Source organism: Bos taurus, chromosome 15 (assembly GCF_002263795.3).
Source record: "Bos taurus isolate L1 Dominette 01449 registration number 42190680 breed Hereford chromosome 15, ARS-UCD2.0, whole genome shotgun sequence".
Taxonomy (NCBI): domain Eukaryota; kingdom Metazoa; phylum Chordata; class Mammalia; order Artiodactyla; family Bovidae; genus Bos; species Bos taurus.
The window spans coordinates 55,643,951-55,649,950 of record NC_037342.1 but is presented as its reverse complement, the minus strand read 5'-3'; the positions used below and the strand labels follow the sequence as shown (position 1 = coordinate 55,649,950).

Genomic DNA, 6,000 nt, shown 5'->3' with positions numbered 1-6,000 from the left:
CACACTTTCCCTGGCGCCTGCTCTGCCCCAGCCCTGGGTTGGGCCCTGGGGACACTGATGAGTCAGTCTCCTGAAGCCCCTGCCGGGCGGCAGCAGCCTCACTGCCTGTGCACGCTACCTAGCCAGGGCCTGTGGGCTGGTCTGCAGGACCTCAGTCTGGGCCCTGGCCGGCTGTGGTCGCTGCTAAATGAGTCTGTGGCCTGGACACACAGCCAGGACCTCACCTCCGATGCCCAGGTTCTTCATACCCTCAGAAAGGCTTTCTTCATGGACAGTCCACACTCATTTCAGACCTTGCAAAGGCTCCCCACTGATTTGTGAATAACAGCAGAGCTCTTTGCCAGCCCCTCTTAGCCCTGTGAGGCCTGCCTTCTTCCTCCTTGCCTCTCAACAGGCCTTCCTCATTCCATCTTAATATTGAATACCCCAGGCCATGGCTGCATCTGAAGCTTCCCTTTCTATCAAAGATGCCCACAGCTTCCTGGAACTTCCCAGCCTGGCTTTTCTGCTCCAGTTCTTCCAGGCAGACCCAAGGTGGGTCTGGGCCTCCCCCAGCACCCCAGCTCCTGCACTCACTCCCTGATTGCCTGACCCCTGCACCCACCTGTGTCTCCCCCTGAGGAAGGGCAGTGGCCATGTCAGCACAGCGCCAAGTACAGAAGTGTTAAATGGGATTTGGTCTCTTTCTCTCAAAGCTGAAACCAAAGAAAACTGTGACCACAGCTCCAAGCCTGGTGTGAGTCACCAGCTCGTTTGTCCTCTCAATGAGCACACATGCCTCTCAGCCATGAAACTTCTGAGGGGGATTCTCTGGCCCTCTGCTGGAGCTGGGGTCCTTGGAGACGACCTCACTAGCCAGAGAGTTGGCAAGGCAGGAGGGGCCCCATATGTTTGGAGCTGATTTTCCAACCAAAAGAGCTCTTGGCTCAAGAGGCCTCAGCATGGAGCGAGTGGGTCCAGGAATGTCTTAGGAAGGTCAGAAAATGGAGGTACAGCCAGTGGCAGGTGACCTGTGGATCATCTCCCCAGAGCCTTCAAAGAGGAAAGAGGGAGGGGTGTATGTGTGTTTGGGCCAGGGGCAGGGGGCAGGTGAGGAGGGAGGTGGCCAGTGGGGGGGTGGTGTTAACCTTTGTACCTGCAGAGCCAGGCGATGGGATTAGATTCGTCAAGGCTGAAGGCCCCTCCCCCAGACAGATCTGGGCTGCTGACTGGGTTCTCTGAGTTGACGGTGTGATGGAAATATTTAGGCCCCACTAGTGACTCTGAGTCTACTCTGGGGAAGACTCAAGACTTCACAGATGCGGGATGTGATTGATGCCATGCACTTAACAACAGCAGCTGGAGAAGCAGGGAGTCTCAGCGATTCTTGGCCCTCAGAACACAAGGGAAGAGGCAAGGAGAGAGGGAAGAAGGGAGAGGGCTGCGTCCTTCACCCTCATTTGTCCTGTTCCTTCAGCACATGGGCCGTGGGGGACCTGGAGGAGACACCCAGGGCTATAAGCTGATTCCTAAGGTGCTCTCTCCAGCGAGGGTGCTGGGGCTCCAGAGAGGAGACGAGGAGCAGGGAGGGGCTGGAGGGGAGGGGAAGACATCGCGGAGGCGGAGGCGGAGGTGAGACAGAGGCGGGGCTGGGGAGAATGAAAACCCAGCCTGTTGGTGGTTTCTTCTTTTTTTAAGAGCCACAAGCTGAGATCAAAGGTGATATTTTTACAGCAACTGAAATAGAAAACCCCTGGGCGCACAGTGGGAGGTGAGCGGCCGGAACACAGGCCCTTTTATACAACCTGTGGCCACAGCAAGCACGCTGCCCTCTGCCTTGGGGCCATGGGACTTGGGGGACAGTGTGGCCCCAATCTTTCCAACTCAGGTTTGAGAAAAAAGTAAAAGAGATGGGCTGCAGCCCTTGGTGTTGGGAGCAAAGACGGACAGCAGTAAGGGTCACAGTGAGCAGTTCCCAGAGCCCATCACCTTCAGAGACCATGCTTGCCACTCTTGCCTGGGTGTCGGAGTTGTTCCAGGCCTTCTTTCATCCTCACAGACATCAGTGAGGAAGGATTATAGATACCCCTGTTTTACAGGGGAGGAAACCGAGGCTGCAGGGGAACATGGTCAAGTCCCATAGAGAGGTGGGAGCAAATTCAGGACCAGAATCCTGGGGCTCCTGGTCCAACACCCCTTCCACTCCCTGTAATCATCACTCACTCACTCACATGCCAAGTTATTTATTTGTTGTTGTTCAGTTGCTAAGTTGTGTCTGACTGTTTGTGACCCCATGCAGCACACCCGGCCTCCCTGTCCCTCACTGTCTCCTGGAGTTTGCCCAAAATCATGTCCATTGAATCAGTCATGCTATCCAACTATCTCATCCTCTGCCACCCTCTACTCCTTTTGCCTTCAAACTTTCCCAGCATCAGGGTCTTTCCCAATGAGTTGGCTCTTCGCATCAGGTGCCAAAAGTATTGGAGTTTCAGCTTCAGCATCAGTCCTTCCAATGAATATTCAGGGTTGATTTTCTTTAGGATCGACTAGTTTGACCTCCTTGCTGTCCAAGTGTCTTCTCCAGCACCGCAATTCAAAAGCACCAATTCTTCAGAGCTCAGCCTTCCTTATGGTCCAACTTTCATATCCATACGTGACTACTGGAAAGACCATAGCTTTGGCTATATTGACCTTTGTCCGCAAACTGATATCTCTGCATTTTAATATGCTATCTAGGTTTGTCATAGCTTTCCTTCCAAGAAGCAAGCGTCTTCTAATTTCATGACTGCAGTCACCATCAGAAGTGATTTTGGAGCCCAAGAAGAGAAAATCTGTTATTGCTTCCACGTTTCCCCATCTATTCGCCATGAAATGATGGAACCGGATGCCATGATCTTAGTTATTTTTTTAATGTTGAGTTCTAAGCCATCTTTTTCACTCTCCTCTTTAATCTTCATCAAGAGACTCTTTAGTTCCTCTTCACTTTCTGCCATTAGAGTGGTATCATCTGCATATCTGAGGTTGTTAATATTTCTCCCAGAAATGTTGATTCCAGCTTGTAACTCAACCAGTCTGGCATTTCACGCTACTCTGCATTGAAGTTAAATAAACAGGGTGACAATTACTTACTGAGCCTCTGCTATCGATAGTCCTAGCTGGCCTGGGACAACGCAGGTCTGCTAGAGTGCTGCTTCTCAGAGTAGGGTCACCAGACCAGCAGCATCAGCTTCACCTGAGAACATGCTAGAAACACACATTCTCAGGCCCCAATCCAGACTTACTGAACCAGAGACTCTGGGGGCAGATCCAGCCCTCCACACTTTAATGAACTCTCCAGGTGATTCTGATGCACACTGAATTTGAGAATCACTGCAGTGCATCACCTCAATCTCCACCCCTGGCTTCAAGGAAAATCTCAACACCCGTCTCCCAAGGTTGAGCTCAGTATCAGTTAACACTTGTGCTGGGTATGTGTTCTGTGCCAGGCCTTCTTCTAAGCCCTCTACAGATATTAACTAATTTCACTTCATAACACCATGTGATAGGAACTAATACTATCCTCATTTCACAGATGAGGAAATGAAGGCACCGAGAGGCAGAGTAACTTGCCTAGGGTCACACAGCTAGAATCCAAGCTCTTACCAGTTAACCAGTGGAACACCCCTGGCACAGGGTCTGGTGCCCAGAATGTGTTCCAGGCACGTCTGAGGATGTAATTACAGCAATTAGGATTACCTCACCTGAATTTGCGATGATGACCCCCGCATTCTGTGAATATGAAATCTGTTGCCCTGTGACAATGGAAGAGTGAGTCAGCTGCAAAGGCAGCCTTGGTGCCTGAAACACCAGGGCAGCCCACAAGCCCTCACCATTCATGTAGCTTTGAGAGCATAATACACCATCCTGGTCTTCTGGAAACATCTCAGCTTGCTGTAGGGAAGAATCTAGACTCTGACAGAAATGAGTTTAAACTCTAGTTTTGGCCATTCAGAGGCTGTGTGACCCTGGACACACCGCCTCACTTCTCTCTGATCTTTAGATCAGTTTTCCTCATTGTAAAGCGGATGGTGACAGTCCTAATCTTGCAGGGAGCCTGTGAGGGTTGGAGAAGATGACTTCTGTGCCCAGCCCGGAGCATGCACAGAGCTGGCCATCAACAAGCAGCTTGCCGGCCTCCCTTCCCATCCATCCTGCTACCTCAGTGTAAAGATCAGAAAAACTTTGAAAGAAAAAGAAATAAATTCCCAAATGATCAAAATGCCTTTGTCCTCCAGCCTCCCTGCCCTTTTCCAGACCTCCTTGAAATAGACACCCCAGTCAGGGTTTCGGGGGTGAACCTGGCACCTGCTGCTTCCAAGTGGAGAATGAAGCACCCTGTAAAGGGAAGAGGAGGAGACCTCTCTGAGCCACCACCTGTGGCTGGTGTCCACAATCAGCGTGAGCATCTCAGCATCTGCCTTCCATGAGGCAGTTTGTCCTGGACATCTGAAGCTCGTTAGCTGCCTACTCCCAGAGGGCTGACCCCACTCAGAGAGAATTATCCCAGACAGAGCCACAGAGGACGGAGCAAACAAAGACCAGGTGAGATGTGGCCACGGGAGATATGAAACATAGTCTCTGGAGTGGCCTCTGGGGACCTGCGGAGACCAGAGGAGGCTGGGAAAAAGCACGAGGCTTGTCCCCAGCTCCAGCCCAGCCTTGGGCTCCCTGACTATGCAAATGGGAGTTGCAGGGTGGGAGGGGATCTCTTGCCCCTTTTGCACCTCATTTTCCCCATGTGTGTACTGGAGGAGGGGTCAGCAAGGTGCATACTGAAGTCCTTCCAGTTCTGACATTATGGGGTCCCAGGCTGACCTAGAATTCCAGGCCTCTGAGGTTTAGAACTCAGAGCTGGTGGGTGGTAAGTGATAGTTAGTGGTTTAGTCAGTAAGTCGTGTCTGACTCTTGTGACCCCATGGGCTATAGCCTGCCAAGCTCCTCTATCAGTGGGATTTCCCAGGCAAGAATACTGGAGTGGGTTGTCATTTCCTTCATCCAGGGGACCTTCCTGACCCAGGAATTTAACCTGGATCTCCTGCATTGCAGGCAGATTCTTTATCACTGAGCCACCAAGGAAGCTCTGATAGGTGGTGGGTGGGGCCGTAATTCAGAGATGGAAAGCCATGATCCTTCCCCAGCCCAGACATCAGAGGGGCGGTGAGATGGAAGACCAGAGAGCATTTTCAGAACTGTCAGCCAGGTGCTCTTGGGAGGAAGAGGTTATGTGAGCTGAGTCTCAGAGAGACGAGGCTCCAGCTGGACAGGTGGCAGGACCAAGGCACCCTTCCCTCTGTGGATCCACAACTCCACCCATCTGTCCAGACTGGCCACCATTAATTTTCACTTAGCAGTTTTTATTAACTTCTTATCTTATACCAGGCAATGCCCTAAACAATATACACATATTAAAATGAGATAACCCTTTTACTGGGTGACAGGTCCCGGGTGATTGACGAGCGTGGAGTCTGGCCCTCATCTGGCTGTCCTGACATTGACTTTTCTCAAGACACCCGGGGAGGTTGGACAGCTGGCTCTAACCGTCACTCACGATCACTGCCACCTCCCAACACTATTATGACTGATATCAGGCCACCTCTGTTTCTCCTAACAGGAGTGCTCTTGTCCCCTCCCCAGTTTCCTTCCCTCCTGGGAGGGAGCCGGGTGTCTGAGAGCCATTGCCTGGTGGGCGTGGAACCTGGGCAAGGAGGGCTGGGGCAGAGGGCAGATCACTCAGACCTTGGTAAGACTGGTGAACCGTCTCCACTCCAAGCAGAGAGGCCCTCTGCAGGGACTGGGATGGGCATGGCCCTTAGACAATGCCTACCTTCTGGACCGTGCTGAATGGGTGCACAGCGCAAGTGGGAGTCTCTGAACCTTGGATTTTCTCTAGATACCTCACTTCTGGGTTGCTGCGTTCTTCCTTTGGACAGATGAACAGCTCTGATGTCCAGGCCAAAGAGCTGTGTCCTGAGCCAGGGAGTC

The 6,000-nt window shown here is 52.0% G+C and overlaps 2 long non-coding RNA genes across 3 annotated transcripts in view; one reads left to right on the top strand and one right to left on the bottom strand.

Moving 5' to 3' along the window:
- LOC101906866 (uncharacterized) overlaps positions 1–4,245 on the top strand; it is a 9,822-nt gene extending 5,577 nt beyond the window's left edge. Inside the window, exon 3 of one of the 2 annotated variants that reach the window (XR_003029493.2) lies at positions 4,068–4,245. This is a non-coding gene — a long non-coding RNA (uncharacterized lncRNA). Of the gene's footprint in view, positions 1–2,715; positions 3,104–4,067 lie in introns of those variants that run through there. The other variant, XR_009490683.1, reaches the window with a different exon arrangement.
- LOC132342346 (uncharacterized) overlaps positions 2,207–6,000 on the bottom strand; it is a 22,041-nt gene continuing 18,247 nt past the window's right edge. Inside the window, exon 3 of the long non-coding RNA XR_009490684.1 lies at positions 2,207–3,069. This is a non-coding gene — a long non-coding RNA (uncharacterized lncRNA). The remainder of the gene's footprint in view (positions 3,070–6,000) is intronic.